Source organism: Panthera tigris, chromosome D1, assembly GCF_018350195.1.
Source record: "Panthera tigris isolate Pti1 chromosome D1, P.tigris_Pti1_mat1.1, whole genome shotgun sequence".
Lineage (NCBI taxonomy): Eukaryota > Metazoa > Chordata > Mammalia > Carnivora > Felidae > Panthera > Panthera tigris.
Genome location: NC_056669.1, coordinates 31,836,938 through 31,850,347, shown reverse-complemented (window position 1 = coordinate 31,850,347; position 13,410 = coordinate 31,836,938).

Sequence of the window (13,410 nt, the reverse complement as noted above, 5' to 3'; positions counted from 1 at the left end):
CATAACTTTATCTTCTAGTTCACCTATTCTCTCCTCTGCCTCTTCAATCCGAGCCGTCGTCGTTTCCATTTTGTTTTGCATCTTGTTTAAAGCGTTTTTCAGCTCCTCGTGACTGTTCCTTAGTCCCTTGATCTCTGTAGCAAGAGATTCTCTGCTGTCCTCTATACTGTTTTCAAGCCCAGCGATTAATTTGATGACTATTATTCTAAATTCACTTTCTGTTATATTATTTAAATCCTTTTTGATCAATTCATTAGCTGTTGTTATTTCCTGGAGATTCTTCTGAGGGGAATTCTTCTGTTTGGTCATTTTGGATAGTCCCTGGAGTGGTGAGGACCTGCAGGGCACTTCCCCTGTGCTGTGGTGTATAACTGGAGTTGGTGGGCGGGGCCGCAGTCTGACCTGATGTCTGCCCCCAGCCCACCGCTGGGGCCACAGTCAGACTGGTGTGTGCCTTCTCTTCCCCTCTCCTAGGGGCAGGATTCACTGTGGGGTGGCGTGGCCTGGCCTGTCTGGGCTACTTGCACACTGCTGGGCTTGTGTTGCTGGGGATCTGGCGTATTAGCTGGGGTGGGTAGGCAAGGTGCACGGGGGCGGGAGGGGCAGGCTTAGCTCGCTTCTCCTTAGGTGATCCACTTCAGGAGGGGCCCTGTGGCAGCAGGAGGGAGTCAGATCCACTGCCGGAGGGGTGGCTCTGCAGAAGCACAGAGTTGGCTGTTTGCGTGGAACGAGCAATTTCCCTGGCAGGAACTGGTTCCCTTTGGGATTTTGGCTGGGGGATGGGCGTGGGAGATGGCGCTGGTGAGAACCTTTGTTCCCCACCAAACTGAGCTCTGTCGTCCGGGGGCTCAGCAGCTCTCCCTCCCTTTGTCCTCCAGCCTTCCTGCTTTCTGAGCAGAGCTGTTAACTTACGACCTCCCAGATGCTAAGTCGCGCTTGCTGTCGGAACACAGGCCATCCGGCCCCTCCGCTTTTGCCAGCCAGAATCGTGGGCTCTGCTTGGCCAGTGAGCCGTCCCTCCACCCTGGCTCCCTCCCGCCAGTCCGTGGAGCGCGCGCCACCTTGCCGCCCTTCCTACCCTCTTCCGTGGGCCTCTTGTCTGCACTTGGCTCCAGAGACTCCATTCTGCTAATCCTCTGGCAGTTTTCTGGGTTATTTAGGCAGGTGTAGGTAGAAAATAAGTGATCAGCAGGACGCGCGGTGAGCCCAGCGGCCTCCTACGCCACCATCTTCCCTCCAATCAAGAACTGTTTAAATATCAAGAAAAATGCAATTTGACTAAAATAATACATAGAAAAAAGAGAGAACACAAACTTCCTAAATCAAACATGAAAGAGTTGACATCATAAGAGATCCCTCAAAACTACAAATATTATAAAGGAATTTTATGAACAGCTTCATGTTTATAAAGTCAACAATATATGTGAAATAAGATAATTAAGAAAGGAGAAAAATAAATCACCAGAACTGACTTTAAAAAAAAATGGAAAATGTTGAGGTTTCTGGGTGTCTCAGTTGGTTAAGCATATGACTCTTGGTTTGGGCTGAGGTCATGATCTCACTTTTCAAGAGTTTGAGCCATTTGTCTGGCTCTGTGCTGACAAAGAGCATGGAGCCTGCTTGGAATTTTCTCTCTCCTCTCTCTGCCCCTTCCTTGCTTGTGCTCTCTCCTCTCTCAAAATAAATAAAGTTTAAAAACAGAAAGTGTGAGTAGATCTATACCAAATAGTAAATTGAATTTATATTTCAAACTTCACATGCACACACACACATGCACACACACACACTCAAGGCACAGATGCCTTCACCTAAAATTGTGTAGGGGAAGAAAGATAATTTTTCCTCTGCTCTTCTAGGCTCTGGGCTGAGTTCTCCCTGTAATAAACAACAGATTAACAGGAAAAACAGAAGCCATATCTATATGTAATCTATATCTACATCTATATCTATATCTATATCATCTATATCATCTATATCTATCTATATCTATCTATCTATCTATCTCTTACGTAGACAGGATAGATGCAGGAAATATGACCAACTCCCCAAAATGGCCCAACCCATCACCTTAAATACCATCTCCAGATAAAAACAAAAGATGTTGGGTATGCAGCAGTTATGGGATATTTTTCAGGAAAAGCACAGTAAACAAGAGTATGGTTGTTATGCAGAGTTAAGTCAGTTGTCTTCTCCACTGATGAGTTTCTAGAGATTTAGTCACCCTCCTCTCCCTAATACAGAGAAGGAGACACCCTTTCAAATGGGGATTATCTTTATAAATGTAAATATATTTTATAAAGGATAACTTCTACTCAGTTTTTAGAGCTTCTCTTGTGTCAGATTTTTCACAAAAATAACCAGATTAAGATAATCTTTATAACCAAAGAGGAATAGCTTCCATGGCATATTCTTCTCCCCTTCAATCCTGCCTTAAAATTTCCCCTCAAATTTTCATAGGCCAGAAGCTAAGTTGGTAGTTTGCTCCATAACCATAAGTGCTCATTGAACCACTCTCAGCCCTGAGAATAATAAGTCGGTTAAGTTAAACAGTGTGTCTCATTTCAGAAGGCAGTTATGTAGTGAGCTTCCAAAGTTAGGTCTATATTACACAAGCAAAATGCATTTCTATGGTAACAAAAGATAAACAAAAGTTAATGATGAGAGTGGATAATAAACCCAGTCTAAGTTCTGAGAGCAGCCAGATGAAATTTCTAGATGTCAGGGTCAAAGCATCTTTTCCAGTTTCAATGTCTCTGATAATGTCATTGAGTGTTCACGTAAACTTTCTGAGAGGCCCACTTAGCAACACGCATGGCAGTTATGTAAAAGTAAAAATGGTCATGATTAAATATTTGATTAGAGTTTATTACATTACAATGCAATTTATAAGGATATTTGGTTATTTCTGTGGCACTAGAATATATGATTAAGATCATAACTAGATAATAAAATAACTAGAATATGCAGATAACTAGAATTATGACTGATAACATTATATCAGGATGTCAGAATTTTAGAAATTTTTTACAATTTCTGGAACACTTATAACATATACCTATACTCATACAACATAAAAAAAGGCTTAGTATTACTTCTTACTTGACAATTATTCCCCTTACTTTGACATATCAAATCAGACTAATTAGGTTTAATATCTCTCTTTTTATAAGGAGAGAGAACAAATGTTTTGGGATGTTCTAGAAATCCTCTGAAAAATCCTAAAGTTAATTCCAGGTGAAAAAGTCTTCACTTAATATTTGATTTGGTAAAGTTTGGACACTTACTAAATAAGATCACAGATAAGTATGAAATAATACTTAATTATCCATCTAAAAAGTGACTAAAGATTTTAAAAGAAAATAGAAGTTACATAGTTGTAAGGAAAATTTGCCTGTTTTAATATTGAGAAGACTCAGCATTCTTAAGTAACCAAAGACCTGGTAAAAAAGACAACATGAAGTTATTTTGGGAAGATACAAAATCATTGTTGTCTATGCAGATTACTTAAAGTATAAATAAAAACCTTTTACAAGTTCACAATCTCTTATTATCTGAACAGAATAATAGTTCAGGAAAAAAATGTCCTTTTAACAGATAGAAAATTTTAAATTATAGTTTTATATAAGTACACGATTGATATTAAAGCCTATTTTTAAAATTCCTTCCATTTTAGCTAGCTTGAACACACAAGGTAAAAATCTCTCTCTCTCTCTCTCTCTCTCTCTCTCTTTCTCTCTCTCTCTCTCTCCAATTTTTTATATATAGTTTGGTTGTCCTTTTTTTCTCCTCTTTTTTAGTTTGAAATGACCAGCTTTACTTTATGATAAAGGTACTTTTATTTCTTTTAACAAAAATTCATCACCATACCTCAAACATTTTTTTTTAGCTAAAAACATGTCGCAGACTTTGAGTCTGGAGTTCTCTCTTGTCCAGCAAGAGAGTGGATGCATAATTGAATATGAGAGAGGCTAATGTCCAGGAGGAGACAAGAGCCCCAAGTAAGGGTCCTTGCTCCGTATTTATTAGGATCAGAACCCTTAAAAACGTGATGGACGTGCAGAAAAGACAATGAAATAGTGATTATTAACACAAGTGTGTGAGATAAAGGGGTTTCAAAGATATGCAGTGTTAGGGGTTTGGGTCAATACAAAACAAAATCCCCTCCCTGAGCAGATGGCTATTTACAGCAGGCACCAGTTGCCATATTGGTTTATCTTAACTTGCCTAGGGGATAAGGCAGATGCTACCTCAGAGTCAACAAGGCACTTTTTTTGTTTTAGTTTTAGTTTTTGTTTTTCGCTAATTAGCTCCAGGTAATTTGGTAATTTCACACTGCTGCGGTGGTCTATTGTCCGGTTTACCTATTCTGGACATTTTCGTCTTGTGGAAGCAGCTTTCCACTCTTCACTTTTCTTCTGTCCTGGGGAGCTTTCATCCTGTTTATTGGATGCTTTTGTCCTAAGTGTTGTTAATCCATTGGTGCAAACTCAGGAAATTCTTAAACTTATTCCCCACAAAAACACATCCTATTTTCCTTGCATATAGAGTTGTTTCTCTTATTATTTCTAGTAGTTTTAATAGCATATATCAATTAGAATACCTAACCCTTAGCAACCTTAATTTCTAGTACGAAATAACCAGCAATACACCAGTGTTATTTAGATTGGTAAACTTATGCATATATTTTATAATTTCTAGAAGCACATGCTTCTTCATAATACAATATTTCAATGTGGCATAAGATGTGTTTACTCAAAGATACAAATATCTTTAGTTCTTCTGTAATAAGAAGTCAGAAGTAGATAGACATGTTTAGCAATTTTCATTATTTGTTTTATTTGGAAAAGATCTAGATATTCAGTGAAGTTCTATCATTTAACTTAGTAATACTCTAATGGTACAAGTTACCAAAAGGTTTTGGAAGCTTTTTTGTAAGTACACAAAATATGAACAAAATTATTATTAGGAAAATTATCTTATAAACTTTTGTCCTTCCTACATCTATGTAATTCACTTGTTTTTGACAACTATGTTTTGATTACTCAACATAAATTCATAAGATGTTAAAGTTAGCCATCATCCTAAATTACTATTCTTGCTGATAATTGCTTTGGGAAGGGAAGCCGGCAAAAGTGAGAAGGAAATCTCATAAGGGCAGATAAAAAAAGGAAGTGAGCCAGGTGTCCAAGATTGGATACTCCCCTTGCATACTTTTGGCTTCTGTAATCTTGCTTGCCTCCAGCATCCACCAACTGCCCATGTTGCATCACTGGTAAGTGCCCCCCTCCTCTTTTTTTCTTCCTCTTGAGCCTGCGCAATCCCAGTCATAAAAGGAGATAAACGCCAAGGTTCAGAGCTGAGCCTTTGGAGATGACTCTGCTGGGCCAGCACTAGTGCAGTATTTTCTGATTCCCCTAGTGCATGTCACTTGTCTCTTCCTGGGTGCTGAGTATTTGCTGTAACAAGTTTGTAACAGAGCTAACATGAACTCATTTGACTACAACATCCAGATAGCATAAAAGTTTCATGTCTATGTTATAGACGATATACTGAAAATTCCCAAGACATGTTGACTTTAATTAAACCAACAAAAGTATCTAGCTTTTATTTATTGAAGATTAGTCCAGATCATATTAACTTGGAAAACATTTGGGTTAGTTTCTATATTTCTGAGCCTCTAAAAATAATTTATGCACTTATTTTTCATCAGGCCAGTTATATAGAATTATTTTGCTAAATAACTTTTGCAATATTATCCAGAGGTAGAAAAATAATACACACCTATAATACATCACACACACACACACACACAGGCAAACAGAGACCTGACAGCTTTGGTTCTAAAATTTTAACTATGGGTCAGGTACATACAAAACTTACTAGTTTACAACATAACAGTTGGATCCAAACTGTACTTCTGGCATTTGAAATAAATTAAGTTTACCCACTTTACCCACTGGTTAAAGCTTTTTACTAGTAATATTTGTAAATAAAATACTTAAAGATTTTTCATTATTCCAACCTCTAATAACTAATTTCTCACACTCCTGACGGAGTTATCTCCATGCATTTCAAGAATGGCTCCTAGGTCCTACAGATGATGGAATAGAAAGTCTATATCACAAAAGACTCAAAGAAAATATCCAAGTTTTCTCCAAGGAGTTTTGAGGTCTATTTCTCTATTATGAGAGGTCTAGGTTAATCACTATTTAATTTTTCCCTTTTTTTGTGAAAGTTTATTTCTTTATTTTGACAGAGAGAGTATAAGTGTGAAGGGGCAGAGAGAGAGAGAGAGAGAGAGAGAATCTGCATTGTCAGTTTAGACCCCCATGTGGGGCTCAAACAAATGAACCATGAGATCACGACATGAGCCTAAGTCCTATGCCTAACTGACTAAGCCACCCAGGTGCCCCTTATCCTTCTTTTTTCTTAAGTTCAAGACAGTTCTGTTGTAGCAAGATTCTTGCACAAAGAGACTGGACACTGAGGTTTTCTGTCCAGGAAGCAACTTTCATCATACCAGCAGGGTATCAGTGGGTTTGTATCCGAAAAACTGAGCCCTGAGCACAGTGGAGTATAGACTTTTATTATGGAGTTTCTACTTCTCTGTGTGCCATATATGCTGACATATAGTCTGATTGGAAACAGTCCAAAGTACAAAGTTGTGTCAGAGCTATCCATAAGTGTATAGGGGGTTATTGGGTCACGTTGCCTTCCTTTTTTTTTTTTTTTTGATACGAAATTTATTGTCAAATTGGTTTCCATACAACACCCAGTGCTCATTCTAACAGGTACCCTCCTCAATACCCATCACACATCCTCCCCTCCCTCCCACCCCCCATCAACCCTCAGATTATTCTCAGTTTTTAAGAGTCTCTTATGCTTTGGCTCCCTCCCTCTCTAACCTTTTTTTTTTTCCTTCCCTGTCCCCATGGTCTTCAGTTAAATTTTTCAGGATCCACATAAGAGTGAAAACATATGGTATCTGTCTTTCACTGTATGGCTTATTTCACTTAGCATTACACTCTCCAGTTCCATCCACATTGCTACAAAAGGCCATATTTCATTCTTTCTCATTGCCACGTAGTATTCTATTGTGTATAGAAACCACAATTTCTTTATCCATTCATCAGTTGATGGACATGTAATCTCTTTCAATAATTTGGCTATTGTTGAAAGTGTTACTATAAACATTGGGGAACAAGTGTCACTATGCATCAGCAGTCCTGTATCCCTTGGGTAAATTCCTAGCAGTGCTATTGCTGGGTCATAGGGTAGACCTATTTTTAATTTCTTGAGGAACATCTACACTGTTTTCTAGAGTGGCTGCACCAGTTTGCATTCCTACCAACACTGTAAAAGGGTTCCTGTTTCTCCACATCCTCTCCAGCATCTATAGCTCCTGATTTGTTCATTTTGGCCACTCTGGCGTGAGGTGGTATCTGAGTGTGGTTTTGATATGTATTTCCCTGATGAGGAGTGATGTTAAGCATTTTTCAAGTGCTTGTTGGCTATCTGGATGTCTTCTTTAGAGAACTGTCTATTCATGTCTTCTGCCCATTTATTCACTGGATTATTTATTTTTTGGGTGTGGAGTTTGGTGAGTTCTTTATAGATTTGGATACTAGCCCTTTGTCTGATATGTCATTTGCAAATATCTTTTCCCATTCCATTGGTTGCCTTTTAGTTTTGTTGATTGTTTCCTTTGCAGTGCAGAAACTTTTTATATTCATGAGGTCCCAATAGTTCATTTTCGCTTTTAATTCCTTTACCTTTGGGGATGTGTCAAGTAAGAAATTGCTGCGGCTGAGGTCAGAGAGGTTTTTCTTGCTTTCTCCTCTAGGGTTTTGATGGTTTACTGTCTCACATTCAGGACCTTCATCCATTTTGAGTTTACTTTTGCGAATGGTGTAAGAAAGTGACCTAGTTTCACTCTTCTGCATGTTGCTATTTCTCCCACCACCATTTGTTAAAGAGACTGTCTTTTTCCCATTGGATATTCTTTCTTGCTTTGTCAAAGATTAGTTGGCCATGCTTTTGTGGGTCTAATTCTGGAGTTTCTATTTGATTCCATTGGTCTGTGTGTCTGTTTTTGTCCCAATACCATGCTGTCTTGATGATTACAGGTTTGTAGTAGAGGCTAAAGTCTGGGATTGTGATGCCTCCTGCTTTGGTCTTCTTCTTCAAGATTACTTTGCCTATTCAGGGCCTTTTGTGGTTCCATACAAATTTTAGTATTTCTTTTTTTTTTTTTAACTTTTTTTTTTTTTTGAGACAGAGAGAGACAGAGCATGAACGGGGGAGGGGCAGAGAGAGAGAGGGAGACACAGAATCGGAAGCAGGCTCCAGGCTCTGAGCCATCAGCCAAGAGCCCGACGTGGGGCTCGAACTCATGGACCGCGAGATCGTGACCTGAGCTGAAGTCGGACGCTCAACCGACTGAGCCACCCAGGCGCCCCCAAATTTTAGTATTTCTTGTACTAGCTTCGCGAAGAATGCTGGTGCAATTTTGATTGGGATTGCATTGAATGTGTAGATTGCTTTGGTTAGTATTGACATTTTAACCATATTTATTCTTCCAATCCATGAGCATGGAATGTTTTTCCATTTCTTTATATCGTCTTCAATTTCTTTCACACGCTTTCTATAGGTTTCAGGATACAGATCTTTTACATCTTTGGTCAGGTTTATTCCTAGGTATTTTATGATTCTTGGTGCAATTGTGAATGGGATCAGTTTCTTTATTTGTTATTCTGTTGCTTCATTGTTACTGTATAAGAATGCAACTGATTTCTGTACATTGATTTTGTATCCTGCGACTTTGCTGAATTCATGTATCAGTTCTAGCAGACTTTTGGTGGAGTCTATCGGGTTTTCCATGTATAATATCATGCCATCTGCAAAAACTGAAAGCTTTACTTCATCTCTGCCAACTTTGATGCCTTTGATTTCCTTTTGTTGTCTGATTGCTGATGCTAGCACTTCCAACACTATGTTAACAGCGGTGAGAGTGGACATCCCTGTCGTGTTCCGGATCTCAGGAGGAAAGCTCTCAGTTTTTGCCTATTGAGGATGCTGTGAGAAAGGGCATTATGTAATAATTACAGGGTCTATCCATCAGGAAGAGCTAAAAAGTATAAATGTCTATGCGCTGAATACAGGAGCTCTCAAATATAGAAAACAATTCATCACAAAGATAAGCAAACTTATTGATAAGAGTGTGGTAATTGCAGGGGACTTTAATACTCCACTTACAACAATGGATAGATCATCTAGACACAGGATCAATAAAGAAACAGGGACTGAATGATACATTGGATCAGACAGACTTAACAGATATATTTAGAACTCTGCATCCCAAAGTAACAGAACATACTTTCTTCTTGAGTGCACATAGAACATTCTCCAAGATAGATCATGTACTGGGTCACAAAACAACCCTTCATAAGTGTAAAAGCATTGAAATCATACCATGCACACTTGCAGACCACAATGCTATGAAGCTTGAAATCAACCACAGGAAAAAGTCTGGAAAACCTCCAAAAGCATGGAATTTAAAGAACACCCTACTAAAGAATGAATGGGTTGACCAGGCAATTATAGAAGAAGTTAAAAAAATATATGGAAACAAATGAAGATGAAAATACAACAATCCAAATGCTTTGGGATGCAGCAAAGGCAGTCCCAAAAGGAAAATACATTGTAATCCAGGCCTATCTCAACAAACAGGAAAAATTCCAAATACAAAACCTAACAGCACACCTGAAGGAAATGGAAGCAGAACAGCAAAGACACCCCAAACCCAGCAGAAAAAGAGAAATAATAAAGATCAGAACAGAAATAAACAATATAGAATCTAAAAAAATAGTACAGCAGATCAATGAAACCAAGGGTTGGTTTTTTTGAAAAAAATAAACAAAATTGATAAACCTCTAACCATACTTCTCAAAAAGAAAAGGGAGATAACCCAAATAGATAAAATCATGAATGAAAATGGAATTATTACAACCAATCCCTCAGAAATACAAGCAATTATCAGAGAATACTATGAAAAATTATATGCCAACAAACTGGACAACCTGGAAGAAATGGACAAATTCCTAAGCACCCACACACTTCCAAAACTCAAACAGGAAGAAATGGAAAACTTGAACAGACCCATAACCAGCGAAGAAATTGAATTAGTTATCAAAAATCTCCCAACAAATAAGAGTCCAGGACCAGATGGCTTCTCAGTGGAATTCTACCAGACATTGAAAGCAGAGATATTACCTATCCTTCTCAAGCTGTTCCAAAAAATAGAGAGGGAAAGAAAACTTCCAGACTCATTCTATGAAGCCAGCATTACTTTGATTCCTAAACCAGACAGAGACCCAGCAAAAAAGCCAGAACTACAGGCCAATATCCCTGATGAATATGGATACAAAAATTTTCAAGATACTAGCATATAAAGAGAATTATTCACCATGATCAAGTGTGATTCATTCCTGGGCTGCAGGTCTGGTTCAACAGTCGCAAATCAATCAATGTGATACATCACATTAATAAAAGAAAACATAAGAACCATATGATCCTGTCAATCGATGCAGAAAAGCATTTATCAAAATTCAGCATCCTTTCTTAATAAAAACCCTTGAGAAAGTGGGGATAGAAGGAACATACTTAAACATCATAGAAGCCATTTATGAAAAGCCCACAGCTAATACCTTCCTTCCTTTGTTCTGAGGAGACCTCCACCACATTCCTTAGGAAGGGGCTCTACCACACTGTTACTAATGTCTGATCTTGTACAATATCTACAAGCATTTTAAGAGACACAGGGAAGTTTTGGAATTGGTAAAAAAAAAAAAAAAAAAAAAGATAAGGCAGCTTTGAATTGTTTCTAAGTGTTTCATTGCTGGTTTTGCGAAGATTTGGAAGACAAAGACAAAGACATTTATTTTCAATTCCCCCAAGAACTGGATTGTAGCCTGAGTGATCAAGGGACTGGCCCACCCATCCAACTACAGTAACTTTAGTTTCTCTATGTCAGGTAGAAGATTTCCATTCCAACCAAGATGGAAATCAAAAGATTCTCATCTTTTGGAGCTTTAGGTTATAATGCAGTATGCTTTTGAAAATTATGTATAAAGAATAAAAGTGCTCTATTCCCCCCCCACCCCCTATTTACAATTGAACCTTGGATCAATTCACTTTAGAGGGAAAAACCTTTGCTATCGTGTGTACTATATGTTTAAGGGAGACATTAGCCCTCAGCTGATTCATTTCCTGATCATTTGTGGGAGGGCCTGGAAGAAACCTGGTCATCTCTTTTCTCTGTGAGAGGGGTTCTCCCCAGGGGGATATCTGGCTTGTCTTATAATTACAGTATAATCATGAGTAAAAAGAATACCCACCCCTTAGCAGCCAATCAAGGTTCCTATGAGTGAGGTTGTGAATAGCCACTGATCTTTCTAAGTGCTTTCCAAATTTGTGAGGATCTTCTTTAAGTGGAGGCAAAATCATTTTTATAATTTCATCTTGCTAAGGGAGTCTCTAAGGCTAGATGCCATACTCCTTTGTGATCTCTTTCAATTTAATCTTTCCATAGGTACCAATAAGACAATTATTAAAATGAGAGCTCTCTAAAAAATTGCCAAATATAGTTTTTCCAATTCAAAGGATCCATCATCTGGTCACTGACAAGTATAAACATATTTCTCTCAATAGATACCAATAAGCTTTTTTATGGGTTAGCCATGAATACAAGAAGCATGTAAAAGAGTGTACCAAAGATGCAGTCCTCATAAAATCTAGAAAGTTTACTCACAGAGTTACCCTAAGAAAACAAAGACCTTTGTTAACACAAGCTGTGAGAATGGTGTAGTGAAATTTGTGTTTTCTGTTTCACACAAAAATGTGAGATGCCTTGTCACAGACTCAGTAACCCGTGACATCAGTCTGGAATAAGACTTCCAGCACTATTTAGACAATGAACATTGAGATGACAAAGGCCCTTTATGGACCAGGACCTCTGTGGCAAACTCCTCAGAGAGCTGGCACAGTCATACAAATGGAGTGCTTCTTCTCAGATCCACAACCTATGCAGAGGGTCACCAGATGCATACTAATACTTCCATCTTCTGACTGGCAGAGACCAGAGAGAATATTCTGTCACAAAACCAAACTCTCAAGACAGAACACAATGAAAGGAAAACTTCATCTGGCCTGTGGTTCTCCACCTTACAACAAATGTTACAAAAGACAGAAGCAAAGAAAACAATGACCATCTCTGAAAGGAAAGGGATCAATAGAAAAGTACTCATAAAAAAAATCTTTACCATAATTGATACACCCAAGGAACTAGTTCACACATTGTTTTTTTTTTTTCCTCCTGCTAATCTAAATTCAAAAAGGAAAGAACAAGGTGAAATTTTTACCTTCCTCTCTTGACTGAGCACTACAGAGAGAGATCCTGGAGAGCTGACCTTTCTAAGAATTCTTAGTTTACACCAGCTTCTGTCAGTTTTCCAGGATCACATCTACAATCTCCAGACCAAGTGTGGTGTCTCAGCATGTCCCACTTCAGATCACCAAACTGTAGCGTAAAAAAATAGTTTTTTTTTTCTAATCTATGCTCATAGTTGAGACACCCCAATAATAATAATAATAATAGGTTAACAACAACAACAACAACAACAAATGGAACTATAATAACCATGCATACCTTCTGTGCATGTGGAGAGACCCAGAAAAACAGAAACTTCCTAAAATGGCCCAAGTAATCACCTCTGATAATATCTCCAGCTAAAGATAAAACCTGTGGGGGAAGGGCAGGCATGGGAGGTTTTCAGACAAAGCATAGTAAACAAGGAATAATTATTATGTAGATTTAAGTCTGTTGTCTCCTTTGGTAAGTGTTTCTTGAGATTTTGTCATCATTTTCTTCCTGTTACTGAGAAGAGGGCACCCTCACAAATTGTGGTTTTCTTTATAAATGCAAATGTTTCTTACAAAAAGGTAATTTCTACTGTTTTCTGAGCTTTTTGTCTGCTGTTTCCTAAAAATAATCAGTTCAATGGGGCGCCTGTGGCGGGCATCCAACTTCAGTTCAGGTCATGATCTCAAGGTCCCCAAGTTTGAGCCCAGCATTTGGCTCGTGCTGACAGCTCAGAGCCTGGAGCCTGCTTCAGATTCTGTGTCTCCCTCTCTCTGCCCCTCCACCGCTCAAGCTCTGTCTCTGTCTCTCTCAAAAATAAACACTTTAAAAAATTAAAAAAAAATAATCCGTTCAGGGGTGCCCTAGTGGCTCAGTGGGTTAAGTGGTCAGCTTTTTGCTTTCTGCTGAGGTCATGATCGAGCCCAGCACTGGGCTCTGTACTGACAGCACAGAACCTGCTTGGGATTCTCTGTCTCTTGTCTCACTTTCTA